The sequence below is a fragment of the Felis catus genome, chromosome B2, assembly GCF_018350175.1.
Source record: "Felis catus isolate Fca126 chromosome B2, F.catus_Fca126_mat1.0, whole genome shotgun sequence".
In the NCBI taxonomy this organism is placed as follows: Eukaryota; Metazoa; Chordata; class Mammalia; order Carnivora; family Felidae; genus Felis; species Felis catus.
Window position 1 is genome coordinate 147,073,930 of NC_058372.1, and position 24,463 is coordinate 147,098,392.

The 24,463-nt window shown below is 42.7% G+C and overlaps 1 long non-coding RNA gene across 1 annotated transcript; it reads right to left on the bottom strand.

Moving 5' to 3' along the window:
• Positions 1-417: 417 nt before the first annotated feature.
• LOC123385606 lies at positions 418-6,192 on the bottom strand. Its single transcript, XR_006598475.1, has 2 exons — positions 5,474-6,192; positions 418-2,056 (listed from the first exon to the last, which is right to left on the bottom strand). It is a non-coding gene; the product is annotated as an uncharacterized LOC123385606 (long non-coding RNA).
• Positions 6,193-24,463: the final 18,271 nt, after the last annotated feature.

The window sequence follows — 24,463 nt, forward strand, 5'->3', positions numbered from 1 at the left end:
TAGCTCTCAGTGTGGAAGCTGTGAAAACAAGACACAGCGCTTTTCTCTAAACTCCGGGAATTCAGGTGCGTTTGACCTTCTTGGCACTCTTACTTTCTAGACTCCTTCCTTCTTGGCTTTTCTCCTACTCTGTCTCTCCTCCTTTCCTCCTCTGTCTTCTTTTCCTTCTGCTATTACTTTGTCTCAATTAGTTTGTGTCAAAGTGAGTACGGAAAAGAGCTGTATTCATTTTGGAAGAGGACTGAATCCCACCATGGTTTTTAAGAACGCCCAAGATTTTGAGATACTTTGAAAACACTTTACAAATTGTGCCTGGAAACACACACACACAACGGCGGATCTGAAAACAGTATTTGGGAAACTCCACCATTAGTCAGGACTTGTAAATCAATAAGAAACACACATTTAGAAGCCGCGCAGTGTTTGGGGATTTAATCTCCAAAGATAATCGCACTTTTGCCAACCCTCTTGGTGCAACTTGTCTCTTTAATGATGTTTTCAAATTGCCCCATCAAGCCTGGGTGAAATACTGTCACGGAGGGCAGTTAACGACATCCTATTAGTCTCACGACAGCAAGCTTTGTTATCATAAAGTTAAGACTGAGAATTTAAATTGAAAGCCCAGAAATTGGCCGTGAGGTTTGCAAATTTCAATTGGAGCCGGCTGGCTCCGATGCAAATTCCATTTGTGATTTTGTGAGTTTCATGACTCTTGCCTTTTGGGGAAAGGCTGGTCCGGCCTCTTCGTTTGAAAGTCCTTTTGCAGTTTGCCTGTGGCCCAGTGCAGGGTGCATCAGTGTCTTGGGGGCAGGGGGTCTGGTGAAGCTCTGGCAGCGGGGCTCCCCCCCAGGTGCTGACTGCAGCCGTCTAGAGTGGTTTATTCCAATTCGACGCCTCTCATGCATCCAGCTTCTGCTGGTCCAGGGGCCACACTGGGAATACCGGCTTCCAGTAACCTCCTGGTTTACAAGCCTGTTTCTGACTTCTTCGCTGTAAACCTCTGTGACGCTCTTCAGGAAATATTTAAAGGACTGAATCCTTAAGCGCAGGATGTTCTTAGAAGGAGGGCAGTAAGAGTTCATTCAGATCATATTTCCACGGGGCTTTGAAAATGTGCAGTGGCCATAAAGGGACAACACTTAGCTGAAATCTTGGGCCGAACTAATGAAAATTAGACAGCTGGAATAAAAGAAATTTGCGAGACCCTACGTCTTGTCTTTATTCCCTTTCCAGGTGGTTTTTGTGGGGATTTGTATTGGTGGTGGGGACCCTTGGGTACATCTTTATAGAGCCTTTCCTTTGCCCCTTCTGAGTGGGAGCGTTCATGGCCAGGAGAGCAAAGATAGACCCTTTAAAGGAGTCGGGACGAACAGCACGTTTTCAGGTGAATTTCAAGGTTTGAAACAATATTATTCGAATATGTAAATCACGGAAAGTAATAGAAATTACAGGGACTGGCTGATAAGCCTTCTGTGAGAGACATCAAAATAGCCTCATCGTTTGTTCCTAAATTTGTGGGTCTGGTCCATGAGCAGGGCCATTTAAGTCTCCTATAAAACACGCGTGATGTGACACGTGTCCTTCGCCCGCCTTTGTTTCTGACACCAGTCCATTAAAAAATTACAAATCTTCATTAGGAGCTATTCAGGTATCTTGCAAACGGTATTTCCAGTTAAAACAGCACGTTTTTGAGTTTATTTATTTTAGCCATTGACTCGTTTGCGTCTCACCAAATTTACTTTTGTGTTTTCATGAAAGTTGTAGGTTCTCGTGAAGAATTTATTCCCATCTTACAGAGGAGTGAAATTTGAAGGGGGGGGGGCGGGATTTTGTTTCCAGTAAGAAGACTATTTTTAGAAGGCCAGGTTATTGTCTTGGGTGGGAGTGGCCTGCGATGTGGTGGGTTCCTTTTTTCGAGAGCAGGGATTCGAACAACACGGAGGGCTGGCATCGAATGGACTCCAGTATTGGTTGTTTCCAGGGACGATTTCACGATCTGCTGGTGCGGTGGTTTCGGTCTCTGGGCATGGTCTTTGGTTGTTAGAGTCATTAGCCCCTGAGGGGAAAGCATCACGATGTAAGTAGAAACCCAATTTGTTCATATGTGCGAACTCACTTGCCCTCCCTTCCTTTCCCCCTCGCTCCCATCCTCTGTTATACTGGAAATATCGGCAGTGGCAGACGGCCGGATACGACTCCAGAGTCAAGAGGCTAAGATTGAACTTTCAGTGCTAGGGATTTATGCGTCAAAACCGCCTGGGTCCCCAAACGTGCTTTTATGACCCTTAAAAGGGAAGATCCAGTCCCCTGGCCTCAGGCCGCGGACAGGCCAGTCTGTGGGGTTCGCCTCCAGGCAGGCTTCTGTGATACGCAGCGAGCCTCTGGGACAGGGAGTGACCTCTCCAGGTTGTTGCAGGGCCCACAAAGGGAATTTCAGCCCGACAAATGGTCAGAGTAAAAATTTTTTTTTTTAAAGAGCCAGGTTGTACATGTTCATTGCATAATTATTCAGCGATCTTTCACGGTCTTGAGGAACGAAAACAGAAAACGACCTCCAAAGTGTCAGCAGCTGCATTCAAAATATCTGTGCGGAGCCAGGTGTTAGAGGCGTCGCTCCCAAGGCCCAGACTGGCCGGGTCCGTCCGGGATTCAAGGACACCAGCAGAGCAGAGACAGAAGAAGCAGGAGGGCCATCTGGTGTAGAAACCACCCAGCGACTTTGGTTTGGTTACCACCTATTGGTTCGCTCCCGTTTCGTCTGTTTTCTCGAAAAGGCTCTGGCTGTAGTCACTTTTCACCTCCTGGGCTCCTGTCTCTTATTATTCGACCAAAGTAGACCAACAATAATTAATTTCTACTAGGCTATTATTATGCTGACACTATAACTCCTTTTGCTAAACTGACCACCCCATCTATGTGTGGGATGGAAAAAGCAAGTATGTAGACAAGGTGAAATTCACTTTCACCTCTACTTTTTCAAAGGCTTCCTTTCCTCTGGGAAGGCAATGCAAGTTGTAACTTAGTACAATGATCTCTGTAGGAAGGCTTTTCACAGGCCACCGCAGTCTCTGTTTGGAGCTGATTAATAACTTTTTTGTTTCTTTGTTTCTGGACATCACCTGCCCTGCACTCAAGGGCACCGCTATTTGTCAAGCGAGTTACTCTATACTTTATTTTCAAATAAAAATTACCATTTTTGAAGGTGCTTTCTTTAGAAATCATGTTCTGCTCAGGAGGAATGAGGGTAAATCAATATTTTTGTCACATGTGGCCAAGGGCATTTCCTTACGGGGGACCTCAAGGGGGAGATTCTGAGCTATTTCTGGACATTTTGTTTTTCTGTTCTGACCATAAAGAAGTTTCCTGGTTTCAGAACACTCCTTTAACCACTGGGTTCAAAAGCTGCAAATGATTGTCTTCCCAGTTCATTCTTTTTTGCTTGCCTCCATTACTCGTTGGTCTGAGGTCCTATTTCTGTTTTGGTTATGATTGCAAATCAATTAAGAGGTTCTAGTGGTTGATGGAATCAAAGCAGAAACTGTTTAGAGTATCTTCTGGGTGAATCTTTATTGTTTCGCTGGTCCCACAGATGGAGACCCTCTTAAGGGTGTTAGATCTCGTCTTATCTTTAGGGAGTTATAATCTAGCTGGAAAGACCAAATATAAACCTACAGAAGCAAAGTAGGAACACTAGATTTAAATGGGAATTTTCAAGAAAACATGAGAGGTCACGTGCTGGTGTATGATTAGCATTTAACTGGACAGTGAAGCGTGATCTTTCAGAGGTATGTGCCACCCCAGTAATTGTTAGAGTGGATTCGATGGGTCATATATACTGGGTGGGCTATGTCTGCTTCCCCCCCCCCCAGCTACCTTCTTCACCTGGCCTCACCTCATGCACCCTCTCCAAATATCACATCCAGTCACTGAACTCTCCCGCCCGGAACAGAGCAGGGCCAGTCTGTATGAGCATCGAGCAGTGAATGTGTTCTGATAAGAAAGCATATGAGTCAGAAGGAGGATTCAGGAAGGACGACCCCGGGATCTTGTGCTCCGTTAAAAATGGTGAAGTTTGCAAATGTGGAGGGGACGCTTAAAGCTGTTGGAACAGAAGCACTCTGGAAGCAGACTGATTGGAAAGGGTCGGTTATCTGGGCAAGGACTTGGGAACGCAATGCCTCGACTCATTCTCCTTAATGATTTAGGAGTTGTCTGCCTGGAAGGGACGACTGACGTTGTAGGGATGAATTAGATCAGCAAGGAGGAGAACGTAAAGAGAAAAGAGAAGAGGCCCACGGCTTGGACAGGAGGAAGAGGAGGAGGAGGAGAGAAGCCAGTGGAGGAGAAAGAGAAGGACATCTGTGTGTTCAAGGGCAAGGCACCGCTTGCGAAAAGGGAGATCAAATAGATTGCAAATTGGCAATGGTTTCACCCAAATGCTATAAAAATCGATACTTTTCATTAACAAAGTGCCTTGAAATTTAATTTGATCTTATTTGCAGACAGTATTACTTATAAAGGGATATTTATGCTCCCAAGTTCAGACGTAGAAACTAGCATTAATCAAAGATATTAGCTCATTTTAATTTTTCTTTGCTGCATTTATATTTGGGCCAGCGAGCCCATTTGGGGATATATCTATTTTATAAAAATCTATATATTGAGAGAATGAGAGAGAGAGAGAGAGATGTTGCACGGTACAAAGAAAAAAGAAAGAAAATCCTTTTTGGCAATTAAGTGGATGGTTGATTCCCTTAATATTCTAAGAGCAAACACAGCCATCGTTATGAATCACTATAGTTGATGAGTCTAATTCTTTTTAGTGCCATTAGAGCAGATGCTCACATTTCAATCCTCTGTAGACAGATCAATCTTCGTCATCCCTCATGTGTATCCCAGCAACTACACTGGAGTTTGGGCGGCTGCCCTGGTGTTGGGCAGCATTGTCATACCTTCCTTGGTGAACGAGCAAAGCACCTACCTGGGAAACTGGAACCAAAAGGTCCAGAATTTCCCGTTCTTTGCAGAACGGACAGCGACCACGGTTGTCTGTGTACCTAGAGACTGGGTGGGAACGGCCTCTGCTTGGCTAATGCCGGCTTTCTGGAGTTTCCTGCCTGGAAGAGGTAGGTGACATCTGATTCCTAGTCTCTCTGTCTACTGGATGAAAACAGAAATACCAGGAGTTCCAAGGAAAAAAGCCTTTCCACTGTAGGTCATGGAGAATGGTGATGTTTTGTAATCTGGAAGGAAAACACACACACACACACACACACACACACACACACACACACACTTGGTTCCTGATAACACTACATGAAAGCCTGGAATAAAAAGTGGCAGAAACTGCCTCAGAAAAGAAAGTATTTCAGTGTTTGCCTTTCCATGCAAAAACTGCTACTTCTGGCCTGATCCTCAAAGAATTCAAAGGATTCCAACTGCAGGAAACCTTGCTACTTCTCGTTTTACCTACCAGGATAGGTGCGCGACAAGGGGTCCGTGGCCGCTTCTGTCAGTTTCCGTGGCAGCCAGGAAAAGCGTGACAGACTGGGTGGCTTAAATAGAAGTTTATTCCCACAGTTCTGGCTGCCCGAAGTCCAAGAGCAAGGTGAGAGCTGGCCGGTCCCTTCTGAGGCTGGGAGGGAGAATCTGTCCCAGGCCTGCCTCTTACCTTCCGGGGTAAGGAGATCTTACCATCCCTGGAGATCTTTGGCATCCCTTGACGTGGGCTTCTCCACCCTGATGTCGGTCTTCTTCTGAACACGGCATTCTCCCTGTGTGCATGTCTCTGTCCGAATTTCCCCTTTTTATAAGGACAAAGTCCGCTCTACGCTCTGTGACCTCATCTTAGCTAGTTGTATCTGCGATGAGTCTGTCCACAAATAAGGCCACATTCTGAGTTACTGAAGGTTCTGAATTTGGGGAGAAACACAATTCAGCCCACAGCACTTTGCCCCCCAAAGCTCACGTCTTCTCACGTGTCGAATGCATCACCCCCTCCCAGCATCCCCGCTTGTTACAGAAGATGGCTGTGCCATATCTTCCATTGTGCCTACGTTTTGTAAGTTGACCTTGTCAGTTCTGCGCTAAAAGATGGAATCTAGTTTAACACCTTTGATCTCAGGCTGCCCTCAACCTGTTCTGATCAAGAAAATGTGGTGGGAGAGATGTTTCATAGGTTCCGAGGCTGAGCCTTAGGAGATCTAGAATGTTCCAACTGTTCCCACCTTCTAGAATGTTCCTTACTGGAACCCAGCCCCCACGGCACCACGAAGCTCAAGCTGCCCCAGGGCATAGCCCTCCGGGAAGACTGCCACAGCCCCAGCCCCCAGCCCCTCGAGGAACTGAAACCAGTGATCAATGTCAATTGCCAGCCACATGAGGGAAGACATTCTGGAAACTTCAGTCATTCCAGCACTCCCTAGGACACTAGGGAAAGCAGAACTCTTTGGTCTCACAAAGAATGGCAGTTCAATACATTGTTATTGTATAAGCAACTGTGTTTTGAAGTCTTTTGTCAAACATCAATAGAAGAATCGAAACAGATTCTAATATTAGTAAAAAAAACCCAGAACAGATGGCATTGGTAGCAACCTACAGGGTCTTGAAAAGTTTGGTGCAGACTGAAAAGGCCATGAGAAGATATCCACTGAAGCCTGGAAAAGTTGTGGCCTGTGCTCTGGGTTGCAGAACTTTCTGCAAACTGGTGTTTGCAGAAACAGGAGGTAGAACGTGAGAGGTCTGGGCAGAAGTTTGGAGGTAATGGCGGGCTCCATTTAGCTCTCAGTGATAATGTGCGGGGAAAGAAGGATTTGGAAAGAAACTGGTTTTTAAGCAGAACTCAAGAGAAATATTCCATCTACAGTCTTGCTAGGTTGGAAAATAAAATTATTTGTCATTTTTTAAAAAAAAATATATATTTATTTATTTATTTTAAGAGAAAGAGAGAGAGAGAACATGAGCAGGGTAGAGGCAGAGAGAGGTGGGGAGAGAGAATCCAAAGCAAACTCCACACTCAGTGCGGAGCCTGATGGCAGGGGAGGGGGGGAGTGGGGGGGGGGTGGGCTCGATCTCATGCTCCGTGAGATCATGACCTGAACTGAAATCAAGAGTCGGATGCATAACTGACCGAGCCACCCAGGTGCCCCAAGGTAATTGTTATTTCTAACTTGTCCAGTGGGCAAATGTTTCCCAAGATGAACAGTGACTCAGGCAAAGATCAAAGACATGTGCTGCCAGGAACCCACGGCCTGCAGGTTAAAGGCAGGTCAAAGACGTGAACATGGAACCTGATGTTAAGATCTCAAAAAATTTTAAGAGGTGCTTGTTTCTCCTCCGGAGCTGGACAAATTTCTCCTAAGAAACTTAAGGGCTTTTCCCCACAGCTCCCAACTCACAACCCACGATAGAGTGCTCAGTCTCAAAACAAATAAACAAACAAACAACCATGTGGGCTCAATGTTTGGCCAATGGATTGAGTTAATGACTTTATACACTGGAATCCCACTGAATAGTTTAGGAAGCTGTATCAGTTTGAGCCAAAGGGGACCAAATGCAAACTGGAAAGAGGTGCCCTTTTCCCCTCGTATTCTGAGGGCAGTCAGAAGGCTACTCCGTTGCAAGCAGAGAACATTTCCTATAAAAGGAAGGGTCATTCAGAGGGTGAAACCCGTGGTTCAAAGGGAGAAGCCAAATGCTGAGAAGAAATACTCCCCGTGAGACGATCGAGGCCCTTCTCAGCGAGCTAAGGGAATCTGAAGATGTGCGTCGGTGGATTTCAGAATCACTGTACGTACTGTCCCTTTCCCTCTTTCTGATTTGGAATGTCTATTACTGTGATTCTGTTCCGGCCTCCCTACGCGTTCTGTGTCTTCCCTCCGACTTGTCTTTGTAATCACGGGTCTCCCTACCTGGGGAGCCCTGTGGGAGAAGTCTTACTGACCCCTGTCTGGACACAGATGACAAGATCGTGCTCTTTGCACCAGAGCCTGACGCCGTCACGGGGTGGCAGTTATGGGGTCCTGGGAGGCGTCAGTGTATTTTGCACATCAGACCATGTAAATCATTTGTGGCCAGGGGAGGGAGTCTGCTGGCCGGTAGACGGCTGCGAATTCTTGCCCCTCCTCTGATCGTGAAGGAGGGTCGACTTTCCTCCCCTCGAATCTGTCCAGGCGGAGAGAACGCCCTGGAAAGATGCTGTGTAGCGTTCACAGCTGGGCCACCATCCGAAGCCTCTCCTGGAGCTCCTCCCAGAGCCCTCTGCTGGGATCCCGCAGCCAGCCTGCCCCCACCCCACCCACGAGGTGACACATGGGAAGCCCAGGGACTGCAGTTCTGTGATCCCAGCCAGAATCTCGCAGAGCAGCAGAAACACCAGGCTGGGCCCTGCCTGAGTCCTGATGCACAGAACTGTGAAGCCACAGGATTTACTCCTCAGCAGTGGATAAATCAGCTGCTTAGAGGAGACAACACCCAGTGCGCTTTGCTCGGAGCTTGGTCATTGCCCCTCCCAGGTGATTAACTTTTCTGACACTTTCCGCACACGGAACCTGGTCAAAGGGCGCATTTTTAAGACACCCTTAATTAAAATAGAGGGAAATGCTTTAATGTAATTACACTTGAATGCTTTGGCCCCCGTATATTGGACTATCCAGAACTGACCCATCTCCCCAATAGTTTATCTTGGTTCTATTGAATCTGTAGTTGAACAAGATCCATGAATCTGACCATAGCATTTAACTATGAAGGTATTCGATGAAACCAGACAGGTGGCCAACGGAAGTGATCTCAGGATGGTGTGTCCAGAGTGCAGAAACATGGCCGACACCATAGAAGGGACGGCGGCCCTATAAGCTCAGTAGCCTCCCATTTCTCTTGGTTTTTATTGATCATCTTGTCTTTTCATTCACAGAACATGGCCTTGAGCGCGTGCTATAGGCGGAAGTTTTGGAACGAACCACGAAGTATAAAGACAAAACGAGGAAGCATTTTAAACAGAGACAAGTGAGGGGCGCCTGGGTGGCGCAATCGGTTAAGCGTCCGACTTCAGCCAGGTCACGATCTCGCGGTCCATGGGTTCGAGCCCCGCGTCAGGCTCTGGGCTGATGGCTCAGAGCCTGGAGCCTGTTTCCGATTCTGTGTCTCCCTCTCTCTCTGCCCCTCCCCCGTTCATGCTCTCTCTCTGTCCCAAAAATAAATAAACGTTGAAAAAAAAATTAAAAAATAAATAAATAAATAAATAAACAGAGACAAGTGTAGAGCCCCAAACTCTGAAATTCCCAATTGTCTTCCCTCCTTCGAAACCCATAAGCTGTAATCAGGAACCCCCTGACACATCAGGGTCCTATCCGAGTGTTTGGCTGATTGCAGACTTTCTTCCTCTTTGCACGTTCCTTGATTTTCATCCAGGGAGCCGTGAGCGGTAGCCACAGTTATTACCAAAATTGATTTGGAGTCTGCACCAAAAGCCCTCTCCACTACCTCTCTGAGGAAGATGGGATGTATATTTATCAAAATGTCCTGGCTGAATAAAAGATTAAGTAAAAGCTAGGAATAACAATATGGACGTATTGGAGATTTTAAGCGAGAAGATCATTCTTCCGGTTCACAATTTCCTCCGGCCTCCCCATGTGTAGGGAGAGGCCCCCTCGCGGCGTCCAGTCGGCCGGCAAAGGGAGCAGGTGGCATAAGGAATAGACGGCCTGGAAGGTTGTGTGGAGAGGCAGGTACACCTGTAAGTCACAATGGCACGCTGTTGGAATTTCCACAGATAATCACCTTACACGGACTCGTGAAATGTCACACATAAAATAATAAACAGGACTCTGGATGTGGTTGTCCTTTCTGATCCAATAGAGCCATCGATGGAACAGCTCCTTCTTCTGCAGGTTCTGTCAGATTCAGGCCTTTCTATCAGCCACTCCTCACTTCACGAAATCCTGCACAGACAAGCATTTCCCCCCTCTCCACCGTATTAATTAAATTACATAAAACTGGCAGTGTTTAAGTCCTGGCATCTGTATTGTCTCACTTAATTACACCCCTGGACTCTTTTCAAAATTCTTTCATTTGCTGCAGGGACATCTATTGGCGAAAGGGGAAGAAATCGGCTGCAAGCAAGCAGGTGCACTCCGGGGTTCCCCCCAGCCCCTGCCACCCTCGTGGGACAAGCACTTTTCACTTGTCTGTAGTGTCGCACCAGGTCCTGAGGGGCTGGGGCCAAACAGGAGAGGGAGAATGCCAGCATGAGAGATACTCAGTGGGAATGAGGACGTTTTGGTGTTGAGCCTCATAAATAAAACACTTTTTGATATTCTTTCAACTTCTTTTAAATTTGAGAATACCTGGAAATGGAATGTGGTTTCCCACGCCCAAATTTTATGATCCACGTACGCCAAGTAAGAGCTTCCTTAGAGCTTGGACATAGGGGAAACTTCGAGAACTTTGCGAAGGTGCGTCCTGCTCAGAGGAGTGCAGGAAGCCCAGGGGAGCCAGGTGACCCCTGACTTGGTGGGGGGGGGCAGGGGGAAGACAGGGTGAGGCTGGGCAGACAGGACGCCTGCTCCAGCAATGCTCCTGGCAGAAAAGGCAAAGATCACAAAAGCCCACAGATATTTTTTGAAAAACGCTTGCCTTTGTTAAAAAAAAAACAAAAAACAAAAACTGATTATGTTCCAAATTGACTTGGTTTCTTTTCCAGGTCCACTTGTCTTATTGGCCTTTTTTTTTTTTTAATTTTTTTTTCAACGTTTATTTATTTTTGGGACAGAGAGAGACAGAGCATGAACGGGGAGGGGCAGAGAGAGAGGGAGACACAGAATCGGAAACAGGCTCCAGGCTCCGAGCCATCAGCCCAGAGCCCGACGCGGGGCTCGAACTCACGGAGCGCCAGATCGTGACCTGGCTGAAGTCGGACGCTTAACCGACTGCGCCACCCAGGCGCCCCTTATTGGCCTTTTTTGAATCCAGCCACCACCGAAGCCAGAAATCTGGGATCGCCTTTGGTCTCTCTTCCTGCTCCTCACATCTGGCCCCTAATTCCGGCCTCCACTTCTCCCTGGTGTCGCTGCCACTGCTCTGGCTTGACAAGTACATTCAGTGGGACTCTGTGTGTTCTCTAGATCAGGTCTCTTGGCTCTTTCCCCACATCCTGAACCTGCCGAGATGATCTTTCTAAAAGGCGAATTTTGCACGGTTGCTCCTCGGCGGCCCCAAATTGCCTCCACCATAACATCCAAACTGCTTAGCATAGAAATTGAGCCCCTCCCTGATCCGGACCTCGATTCCCTCCTCAACCTCACTTCTCTCTCTATTAAATTGTTCACTGTCTTCGAACAACCGAAATGGGGTCTGTCGACTGAAGTTTTAAAAATGACGCTTATATTCTACTGAGAAAACAGTGCCAAATCTGTTGGACTCATTTTTTTAAAGAACAACACTAAAGAGAGAAAAATCATAGGTTTGATTGAGAAATAATCTTTTGCTAGTTATCATGGGAATGTGGTTTTGTTTTTTTTTTTTTTTTTTTTTTTTACTAAAATGAACCCATTCAGCAATTCAGAAAATACTGCTGTTAATCAAAGAGCGAAAAAGTTTATCCATCTTTCTTTCATTTGTTCAGCAAATACTTAATAAATGCCAGAAATATAACACACAGCTGGTCAGGCACCGCCACACAAAAATGAGATACCGTTGCAGGCTTCCATGAGCTCAGTCTATGGTAAGAAAAGACAAATGAAAATATGTGATGGAGTGTGGCGAGCGCTAGAAGAAGGTACTGGGCTTACCCCACTTGATTAGTTAGGTCTCTTTCTGGCAGAAAACTCAGACCAATCTCATTTGGGCCAAGTGGGAGGGGAAAGGAGAGGAAACTTGTTGTCATGCATAAAGGAAAATTTCAGGCATCATTCACATCCAGTTATAGTCTGATGCAGGCACCTGCTAATGTTGCCAGGTCTCGTTATGTTTGTGTTGGCTTTCTCATGACTGGCCTTTTCATGTGGCCAGATGTAAGGGACCTCTACTCTTAATCCAAACACATTACTGAGAGAATAAAAAGTGTTGTTGGATGAACATCATCCTTCCAACCTTGGTGTTGGAGCAAGGAGTAAGCTTCAGTTGAAACAGGGCAGGCTGGAGGTAAGAGAAAAGTGGTTCCCCAAGGGATAATGACAGGAAGAAGGAGGAAGAGATATTACATAGGAAGAAAACAAGATATGCTTGTTCTAATGCTTTGGCTGGATCTTGAATGATGAGTAGGAGTTAACCCACAGAAGGGTTCATGAAAACTATTCCAGACAAAGGTGGTAAAAAAGTAAAAACAGAACTATCAGAAACATAGTACAGTACCTTTAGGTACCTTTCACAATTATTTCAATATGGTAGGAAACGTGGGGGTATATGGCAGGTTAAAAGACCAGAGATGTTGAGTCCAATCATAATGAGCTGTGGAGCACTGAGATGTCGAGTTATCTTTTGGAAAAGTCTTAGCATGCCACAAACGTGAATACTTTAAAATTTCGGTAATATTTGGGGAAGATCGTGCACAGCCCTGTCCTGAAGAATTATGTCCTGTGGATCCACGTGCTCTGAGCCCAGTTGCGATCACTTTGCCTACCGTCAAATGGACATGAGGGGGGTTTCTGACCTGGAGACAAGCTGAGATAAAACTTCTCTCCCAAGGGACCCCTACACAGGTAGTCATTTGTCGCACCTGTCAGATCAACATTCCAGAGGGAGAATCAACTACTGAGTACCAGATGGAGGAGTAAGGAAAGAGGGAATAGTTAAATTATCATAATGGCAGAAATTAGAGCCAGGAATAACAGTAATGTAGTTACTAAGGCTGTGCCCTGTCTTGAGCCACCCTGCAATTCTTCCCATGGTATTCTGGTGTTCATGAGAATAGGTGCTTTGGTGTGACTTTCCTTTCCACTAGGCTGTGCAGACGATATTCTTTTTTGTCATTTATCGTCACAATTGTCCCCTTAGAAGGCCCCTGTGTCTTGCTACCTGAAGGAACTTCCACAGTTTCAATGCCTGGCACATGTGAGTCCCTAGTCTTCACGTCAACATGAAAACACTGGAAAGATTCTAAAGCACAGTATTGAAAAGTACACGTTACCTTTGTGTTTTTCAATATATTAAGCAGAGGGCATCCTAAAATGGGAGCAGGAGAGGGCAAACCAAATACTCAAAGTCTTCCACTTACAGAGGAAGTTTTTCTTTTTTTTTAAATCTTTTTTTTAAACGTTTATTATTGAGAGACAGAGAGACACAGAGCGTGAGCAGGCAAGGGGTAGAGAGGGGGAGACACAGAATCCGAAGCAGGCTCCAGGCTTTGAGCCATCCGCACAGAGCCCGATGCGGGGCTCGAACTCATGAACCGCGAGATCACGACCTGAGCCAAAGTCGGTCGCCTAACCCACTGAGCCACCCAGGCACCCCCAGAGAAAGTTTTTCTGCTCTCATTAGAACTTATTTTTCAGGCTCCGCACTTGGTAAAATATTCACAGCCAAATGTTGCTCTTGAGATCATAGCTACCTGTCTAGGACTTGCCATCTTGATAGTCGGTTTTGCTGCTGTGATGTTGACAATACAGTTGAGACATGTCTAAGTAGGAAAATAAATATAGCAAAATAAATACACAAAAATGAATAAATCTTGCCTGAAAATGTCTGTAAATGAACGTGGGCAAGTCATAACCTCTAAATGATATTCGATTCTTATTTTTATTACGAAGTTATCTTTTTCCGTATATTTTCTGGATCTGAAGCTTTGACTATACAAAGGTTAACAATTCTGACATGAAATCAGTGGTTGAAAAAATTCTTGAAACTAATTGATATACATTCACTTTTGAGGATGCATTTTACTGAGAACCATGATCGTTGCGAGGTGAAACAAAAACAAAACAAAACAAAACAAAACAAAACAAAACAAAACAAAAAACCAGCTATCCATCACACCAAATAATTGTTCTTATAAAAATGTAATTTCAACACACAAAGCATCAAATACATTTTTCTTACCTCAATCTATAAAAGAGGCACACAGAAACAGCCCATAAGAGACACCAAGGGTGAATTTCATAGATAATGGGGCGCATTCTGGGTTTCTAGTTGTACAGCTTCTCTCCAGGCAGGTTATTATGATTAGGTTGAAACATTTTCATTTATGTTTGTTATCTGGAAAAGATAATTAGATATTTCCACGGTAAAAATAATTTACATTAATGGGCCGTAACTTTCAATATGTAGTTTTAAACTGCACATTGAAATAATATAATATCTGTCTCCCTTAATTTTACTGTAATTGTCTCCATGTGGTGGCTTTATTTTTCTTTTCTTCAAAAATACAGTTGGCTGAGGGGCTCCTGGGTGGCGCAGTCGGTTAAGCGTCCGACTTCAGCCAGGTCACCAACTCGCGGTCCGTGAGTTCAAGCCCCGCGTCGGGCTCTGGGCTGATGGCTCAGAGCCTGGAGCCTGTTTCCGATTCTGTGTCTCCCTCTCTCTCTGCCCCTCCCCCGTTCATGCTCTGTCTCTCTCTGTCCCAAAAATAAATAAACGTTGAAAAAAAAAATTAAAAAAAAATACAGTTGGCTGAAACAACATACTGAATGTCTTTGGTTTATTAGTTTGAAATTTCGGAATCCGTGACCTAGGAAGCTTGGTCAGGATTTTACTAAATTCTTAGCATGCAAAGTAGAAGTGGTTTTGAACTGGATAAACAAATAAATAAACAACAAATGTTGCAGTCCTGGATAAAGACAAGGATTACATAGGGGATGGGAGGTATTTGTCTCTGGGGCCGGAGGGTGGGGAGTTGAATAAGCCATAATGAAGGGTTTGTCTTTTTTTAGTCATTTCCACACATAACCCAAAATACATATTATCTGTTAGTTAGAGACAAAGATTGCCTTATGTAATTATACACCTATGCTTCTTCTCCCTCCCGCGTTTGGTCAACAATACTTTCTCTGGTGAATGATCAGTTGTTTGTTTGTTGTTTTAATTTTTTTAATATTTATTTATTTTTGAGAGAAAGAGCGTGAGCGGGGGAGGCGCAGAGAGAGAGGGAGACACAGAATCTGAAGCAGGCTCGAGGCTCTGAGCTGTCAGCACAGAGCCTGATGTGGGGCTTGAACTCATGAACCACAAGATCGTGACCTGAGCCAAAGTCAGATGCTTAACCGACTGAGCCACCCAGGTGCTTCTTAATGATCAGTTTTTAATGGAGTATTTTGTCTATTCGTTCCTTCAACAACTTTATCAGTTGCAATTCATGGGCTGAGAAAGAAGAAAGCCCTAATGTATTCAGTTTAGGAAACTAACCATCTGCCTACGTCCCACCTATAGATGGGCTTTCCTGTAGTGGATGATTACCACCAATTTTGCAACTACAAAATTGATTCATTTACCAAGATTTCTCAAATATAAACAGGATGCTGTCAGCTAGGGACCATCCACTTTGTCTGAACAATTCTTTAATTAGAGGTAGATTGTGAATGTTCCTATCCTCAACTGATATCGGCAATGTTGGGCGTGACTAAACTATTAATTTTATGCTTTCTTTTGGTATTGCAGAAAATACTAAGAGATTCCAATTTTTCATGAGTTTAGATGGATAATGCGGGCAAGGGCCTTCAGAAATGTATATGAAAATATTTCAGGTTTTGGAGTTAGAAGCCATGACTTCTAGTCAGTTAGTTAGTTTAATAGAAGACATGCCCTTTTTTGAGTTACTTAACTTCTCGGAGTTTCAGTAACCTTGTTGATAAATGTATGTGTTATGGGTGATATTCAATGAATATTATATGTCATTTTTATACATATGTATAAATAAAGGTATAAATGCTATAGAAATGCTTATATATTAACACAAAGAATGAAAAAAAATAATAGTGATAATAGATAATCCCCATAAAAAGTCTTTAGAGGATGGTCAGAATAAGATGCTAATCGCCCAAATCTGCAACTTTTCCCAGAGACACATCCTTTATAGCTTCTTTCCTAATTATGATTTTTTTTTCCTGAGTAATATAAACGTTCCCTGAGCAAACTTGTTTATAGTACTAATTAGTCACATCTGGAATAAAGTATTTGCAAAGACAAGAATCAACACACTGCTCTCTGAATTACGAGGGTTTTTTTTTTTTTTTTTGGTTTGTTTGGTGTTTTTTTTGGAATTAGTAGATCTAAACAATGCAGTTTGATTCTATAGCAAATTACATCCATTTTATTAAAGTGCACCCCTGAAAACAAGGGACACCATCTTATATTCTGACCAGTATCCAAATAAACAATCCATACTTTTTAATTTATTTTTACCACCCAAAAATTGGGACCTGCCGTGTCCCACTCCACCATTTCCCAGGCCTCTCTGTTGAATGGTCTCTTTGACAATGTGAACAGAAAATAACCGTGGAGACGATTTTGTTCCCAGAATATCCGTAGCATCCACATTCTAGACTGAGCTCGAATAATTCACTGAAGATTATTTGTCAAATAATTGTGGCTTTGGGCTCTCTCTCCCGCAGGCCGCCAGGAGCAGCAGCCACGACTGAAACACCCTTATCAGATAAGGAGACCCCCGAAAGATATAGTCTGCTGATACTAAGTTCTGACAACCCCACCTTCACGCACATTTTCTTCACCACGTGCAAAGACCATGCTCAGGCGTAATTCCAAGCCCCTTTAATGAATTGGTCAAGTCCCATAGGACCGTTCTTCAATTGAGAAGCCAATCCTGGCCCTCCCAATGCAGGAAGTGAGTTGAGTTCCATTGTTATTTATCAAAGCCGGCGTCACAATGCTGTTGAATGTCACTGGTACATTTTCCTCCCTTTGTATGAGTTTTGATAGCTTAATTTGAGAAGTACGTGCTCTCTAACATGACCTTGAACTAATAAGTACGTATTAGTGCATTTACTGTGTGTTGCATATCAGGTGCTGCCCTAGGCACCAGGGATACATGGGCTGGTCTCTTGGAGTGGTGTTCTTATATGGGGAAACAGACAATAAAAAGGTAAAAAGTGACAGTATCGGGTGAAGAAAATGACATGAATGTGATAGAGATTGGTCACTTTGGGGTTAACTGGACTGAGGAACCCCCAGGCGAGGGAGCCCCAGTGGAGTACTAGGGTCCCACGGGGGCAGACACACATACTCTGGGTAGTTCTAAAGAGAGGAACACTCACACGGACTGTTTCCACCAGGTGAGGAAGGGATCTCTGAAAGGAATGAGGTCTGGAAAGTCAGACCTGATCCAGGCTCAAAACTTTGGATTTTGTAGAACCCAGAACACAGGTCTGCACAATTGACTCATATTTTTCACAAATTCTCACCTGTGTTTGCATTGTGTAGACTTCTCGTTGTTGAGTTATTTTATGCCCAAAGACAGTTCTCTCTGCACACTGAACAATATTGCAAAAAATGAACATTCTTCAATAGTTCAACCTCATCAAGAAATTGTAGCATATTAGGGGCGCCTGGGTGGCTCAGTCGGTTGGGCGTCCGACTTCGGCTCAGGTCACGATCTCGCGGTATGTGAGTTCGAGCCCCGCGTCGGGCTCTGTGCTGATGGCTCAGAGCCTGGAGCCTGTTTCAGATTCTGTGTCTCCCTCTCTCTGACCCTCCCCCGTTCATGCTCTGTCTCCCTCTGTCTCAAAAATAAATAAATGTTAAAAAAAAATAAAAAAAAAGAAATTGTAGCATATTAAAACCGTCTACATAAAGGAAAAAATAATAAAAAAAATTATACTAAATATAATGGTGGTAAATATCTGGATGGTCAATTAGCAAATGAATACCTTCCCGGTTAATTCATATGTAATTAACTTCAAATGACCTATTCTGATTTTTGAGTATTGTTGGTCACTGATCACAGAAGCAATAAATAAATAAATAACAATTTGTACAATTACAGGATTGAGAATAGGAGGGTGGCTGGGGGGGTGGAGAAGCAGCAGTGAGATGAATAGAACAAAGGCTTACAAAGCTGAATTCACGAAAAGCATGAAACGATATTCAACGTTACAGGTGATTGCAAAGATGGAAACCAAACCACAGTGATGAGACATTCTGCACTCCTATTTGAAAACAAAACAACACAAAACAAAAACTCTGCAAGTAGCCATTATTGTTGAAGATTGTGACGGGAGCTTTGACTCATTGCATGTGGGATTAGAAATCCGTGTAAGTACTTTGAAGAACAATGTGGCGTATTTAGGAAAGTCTAAGAAATGCCTACCCTATAATTGAGTCACTCCACACATAGGTAGATGGGAATGATCCTAGGGAGACACAAGCAATAATGTTCACAGCTGCAACACTTTGGAAACAACACAAAATATTCACCCATAGGGGGTGGTGTAAAAAAAAAAATACTGTATTTATGCCATGGAACATGATACAACAGGGAAAGTCAACAAACCAGCACTGCATATATCAACGTAGATGACTCACAAACACAACATTGAATGAACAAACATAGTTGCCAAAGAATATATATTGTGTAATGCAAGTTATAGAAAGCTGTAAAAGATAGAAAACAATAATGTATATTGCTCAGGGGTATGTGTAAGTGGCATACTGCGTGAAAATTATAACCATATTTTAACTATAACCAAACCATGCTTTGCTACAGGAAAGAATAAAATTACAATTTCTGTTTTGGATGATTGACTTCTACCGATTTGTCAATGCCTATCAAATGATCTTTGCATGTTCGTGTTCAACAGAGTAAAGCCAGATTCATCCATGTATCTTTGTTCAGAGTTGAACAAAGAATAGTCCTTATTGACTTTAATTTCAAAGTTTCTTTCACGTGAAGTAAGGGATAGAACAAAATTCTCTGGATTAGTGAGTTTGGCAGAGATTCATAAAACCTCCACTATATCAAAATTTTTGGAAATGAAAATACGGGGTCTTTATTTCTTCAGGTTTGATTCTTGGAGCTTTTAAATGTCTCTGGAGAAAAGAAAAACGGTCAAACTCACTAAAAAACTTTAGCAGAAAATGTATTATAAGTTGCTATCACTTTTTGTCCAAAACTTCGAACATGACCTTTTCTCCAAAAATCAGAGAAGATAATGAAATGAAAGCAAATATTGCCATATTTTATTTACTGTTTTATAAAAAGAATGTCTGCTTCTTGCTGAAAACAATAAAGGTATTCAAGCATTGACTATTTAATTTTTTCTGGCCATTAAGACCACCAACTTTGGTCATCCCTTCTGGTATTCTTCAAAATTTAATTTTTTTTTTACTATGTATGTCCATTTCATTACATCTTTTTGTGACCATAGTTAATTGCTTTCTCTGTAATTTCAGGGCACTGAAGCTTAAAAAACATCTAAAAAAATTGTGTCTCACTGACTTTGTTCCAGAGTGATACTACTAAACTTCATTCAGTAATTCCATAATTTTCAATTACTTCATGTATTAACCAAAATTTATACTGACAAAACAAAAATATTACTCCTCACAATTTGCATGGTGTCATAGTTTTACATTTTACATGCAATGAAATCTAAAAGCGGCCACAACTGGAGTAATTTGAATTGAATTTTTTCCCCCACAAGATCTGTGCTGTAATTTTCGATTCCAAATCCGCTGTTTAAATGCAGATACGTGTATTACCATAGGGTATGGAGACATGAACTCTGCCCAAAATGAGCTTATATGATCTCCAAACTTTGCAAACTCTCCCTCCAAATGGATGCAGGTAGCTTAGCTCTCTGGAATAACTATCACATAGAATGCAACTTACATTAAAGAGAAGTGATTTTAAAAATGCTCCTTTAGTCCAACTTCATTCACCTCAGATCATGATCTCATGGCTCATGAGTTCGAGCCCCATGTCAGGCTCTGTGCCGACAGCTCAGAGCCTGGAGCCTGCTTCGGATTCTGTGTCTCCCTCTCTCTCTGCCCCTCCCCTGCTCACACTTTGTGTCTCTCTCTTCCTCAAAAATAAACATTAAAATTTTTTTAAAAAAATGTTCCTTTAAGGCTTACATGTGGAGATTAAAGGTTAACAGTAATAGAATTCAGACCAACACATTTTTTAAGGGAACAAGTATTTTATCACTAAGATAGTTTAAAATTATACCCTTTTGGTGATTGTAAAAAGCAACCAAGGGCATGGGGGAAATGGGGGAAGGTGATCAAAGGTACAACCTTTGAGTTATAAGATGATAAGATCTGGGGATCTAATGTGCAGCATAATAACTAGAGTAAACAATGCTGTATTGTATCTTTGAAAGATGCTGAGAGATTAATTCTTAAAAGCCCTCACCACACACCCAGAAAGATAACCATGTTAGGTGATGGAGGTGTTAACTAATCTCATTGTGATAATCAAAATCTTTTTTTTTTTTTCAACGTTTATTTATTTTTGGGACAGAGAGAGACAGAGCATGAACGGGGGAGGGGCAGAGAGAGAGGGAGACACAGAATCAGAAACAGGCTCCAGGCTCTGAGCCGTCAGCCCAGAGCCCGACGCGGGGCTCGAACTCACAGACCGCGAGATCGTGACCTGGCTGAAGTCGGACGCTTAACCGACTGCGCCACCCAGGCGCCCCTCAAAATCTTTTTGAACCTGAAGGTGGGAACAAGCTTTTCCATACCAGACATCCTAAAACACTTACTCTCCCTACTACACTCTACACTCAGTGGTTTAGTAAAACTGCTTTCGATTTTTAATAAACTTTTCAGCTTAAGTAATTATATTGGAAAGTTACAGGAACTATCACTGTATTTTCCACAATATTTTAAAAACCCAGTTGTGTGATTAAAGGGCAGGAGTGAAGAGAGAAGGGACTTAACTTATCAGCCGTTATATTTGTGAGGAATTGAAAAGGCACAGGTTATTGAGCCAAAAATCACTCTGAAGAAGGCTCATAGTACAGAATCCCTGATCTCGCCGAAGAGATTCTGATCTCTGATATGTGTGTGCAGCAAGAACCGAACCCTTTAACTGACAATCCCACCACCAACTCATCAGATGATATTGATGTGGGAGACCCTTGGGCCCAAACTGGAAAACTTTGTCAGGGGAATTAATATTTTGTATTGAATGTAACAGCCTAGGATCTTTGGACATTCCCTACTGGATCAAACTGACCCTGGGTTTATGAAGCAAAAACATTGTTTGTTGAAAACCATTTATTGAGCAAATAAATATTAGAATGAAATGATGTATGAGAAAATGTTTTATGCAACAAAATTTATAAGACTCTAGCCAAGCTAAATAAAGGAAAAGGAGAAAGGATGGATACTACTAGTGTCAGAAATTAGAGAGGAGACATCACTACAGATTCCATGGACATTGAAAGAACAATCAAGGAATATTATGAACAACTCTATGCCCACAAATCTGATAACCTAAGTGAAACGGACCAACTGCTTAAAAAACACAATCTGCCAAAACTCACACAAAAAGAAGTAGATGATATAAACAAGCCTATATTTATTAAAGAAAGCAAATCAGAAATTAATAACTTCCCAAGACAGAAAGTAACTGGTTAGGTGAATTCACTGTGAATTCTACAAACACATAAGAACAAAATAATACCAATTTTCTGTAATCTCAGAAAATGGAAGCGGAGGCAATATTTCTTAACTAATTCTACGAGGCCAGCATCATCCTAATACTCAAACCACATTACAAGAAAACAAAATTACAAACCAATGTTTTTCATGAACATAGATGCAAAATCCTCAAAAAGATATTAACAACTTGGATTAAAAAATAATTATACACCATAACCAAGGAGGACTTATCCACAGTATGCAAAGCTTGTTCAACCACCAAATATCAAATGATGTAATCCATCCCATCAGTAGACTAAAAAATAAAAGTCACATGATCATATCAACAGATGGATCAATGGAACAGAATCGAGAGCCCAGAAATAGACCCTCATAAATAGTCAACTAATCTTTGATGAAGGAGTAAAGGCAATACAATGGAGCAAAGGGGGTCTTTTGCACATGCAAAAAAAAAAAAAGAATTTAGACACAGGCCCCACACTCTTCACAACAAATTAACTCAAAATGGATCACAGACCCAAATGTAAAACCCAAACTAAACTCCTAGAAGAGAACATAGGAGAAAACCCAGATGATCTTGGGTGTGGCGATGCCTTCTTAGACCCAACACCAAAGACAAGGGCCATGAAAGAAATTACTGATAATCGGAACGTCATTAAAATTGAAAACTTCTACTCCGTGAAAGACAATCTCAAGATAATAAGAATACAAATCATAGGCTGGGAGAAAATATTTGCAAAAGGCACATCTGATAAAGAACTGTTACCCAAAATATGCAAGGAAATACTAAAAGTCAGCGATAAGAAAGCAAACAACCTGATTTTAAAAACGGGCCAATGACCTTAACAGACACGTCACCAAAGGAGATAGAAGGATGGCAAATAAGCCATGAAAAGATGCTCCATGGCATATGTCATTTGGAAAATGCAAACGGAAACAACAAGGAAACACCCCGACTCACCTATCAGAATGACCAAAATCTGGAACGTTGACAGCACTAAATGCTGACAAGGAAACGAAGCGATAGAAACTCTCATCCATTGCCAGTGGGAATACAACGTGATACAGCCAGTTTGGAAGACAATTTGGTGGTTTCTTACAAAAGTAAATGTACCCTTATCATATGATCCAGCAATCGTGTTCCCTGGTACGTACCCGAAGAAACTGAAAACTTATACCTACACAAAAAACAGAACACGGATGCTTATGCAACTTTATTCATAATTTCCAAATCTTGAAAGCAACCAACATGTCTTTCAGTAGATGAATGAATGAATAAACTATGATACTTTCAGACACTGGGAGAGTATTTAGTGGGAAACAGAAATGACCTATCAAGTCATGAGAAGACATGGAAGAAGCCTCAATGCATATTACTAAGTGAAGGAAGCCGATTAGAAAAGGCTGCATAGTACTTGTTTTCACCTATATGGCATTCTGGAAAAAAAAAATTACGGAGACAATAAAAAGATCAGTGGTTGTCAAGGTTGAGAGGAGGGAGGGATGCATAGGCGAAGCACAGACGATTGTTACGGCAGTGAGAATACTCCGTATGACACTACATATATTGATGGATATATGACATTACACTTTTGTGCAAGCCCATAGAATGTACAATGTCAAGGGTGAAGCCTACGGGACAGTATGATTTGGGGTGTGTAGGATGTGCCGATGCAGGTTTGCCCTTGGTAAAAAATGCACCACTCTGGTGAGTGATGTTGATAATGGGCGAGGCTGCGCATGTGTGGGCATAGGAGGTAGACGAGAAATCTCTTCATCTCAATTTTGTTGTAAACCTAAAACTGCTCAAAAAGATCAAGGTCTTCTAAAAAGAAAAGAAAAGAAGAGAAGAGAAGAGAAGAGAAGAGAAGAGAAGAGAAGAGAAGAGAAAGGAAAAGAAAATAAAGGAAAAGAAAGGAAAAGAAAAGAGAATGTTTCATAAACCATTCAGCATCATGCAAACATAAGACTACTGTTTTCACATTGAGGGTGGGGTTTGACAAAATATTTTGTGGGTCTGGGATCGAAGATTAAAGGTGGTGGCTGGGGGGCAGGAGACTTGATTCCCTAGTGCAATTCTTAAAGGAATGATTCCAATAAATGTGTTTATGCCAAGTTGCTAATGGTGTGAGACAAATGTGTGCCTAATCCTGGTGTCTGAGACAGAGCCGAATTCTCTCAAGGTCCCCAAACAAGTTTTTTAAATCTGCAAAAATGGCCTCAGAAAGTGGGAAGGAGAAATGAGATTTAGTTTTGCTTGTAAATAAGAAATATCCTGAATCCAAACACATATGCTCTATGCTAAACTCTCCTCAGATTAGCATAATCAGAAAGTGGAATTTGTTAATTCCAGATCAAGGAAGGAGTTGTAGCCCATCTGTTTCTTTGCAAAATTTGAAGACCTATTGCAGTCTCAGTGAGCGCAGAACTCGGCGTTTATTGCCATTTTAATAATTTTGTCCTTCCTGGAGCACCTCTCACCCAAAAGTCTTTTCACTTCACTGCAGGCGGTGAGGGTCTCCATTACCCACTTTGCGGGGAGAGGGAGGCGTGTGGCACCTGTTTCCCATGCAATATTAAAGAACAGTTTGAAATCCAAAGCGGAGAAGAATATTGCATTCACATTCACAGTGTAGAGGAAATACAGAACACGGTCGTCTCCAAAGATCCAGGACTAAAATTAATCCCTGACTCACGGAAACAGTAACTAGGGGACCGTTAACTGCGTCTTGAATCCAAGCAGCTTTGTTGTTGTTGTTGTTGTTGTTGTTGTTGTTTTCCCGGCAGCTGTCTGTGGCTTCCAGGCTGGATGTCCATTTGGCAGTGACCCTGAAGGCCGAGCACCTGGCCCTGATTATCAGCAGCACCGGAGGACCTTCCTTCAAGGTCTCCTCTCCCACGAGTGAATAAG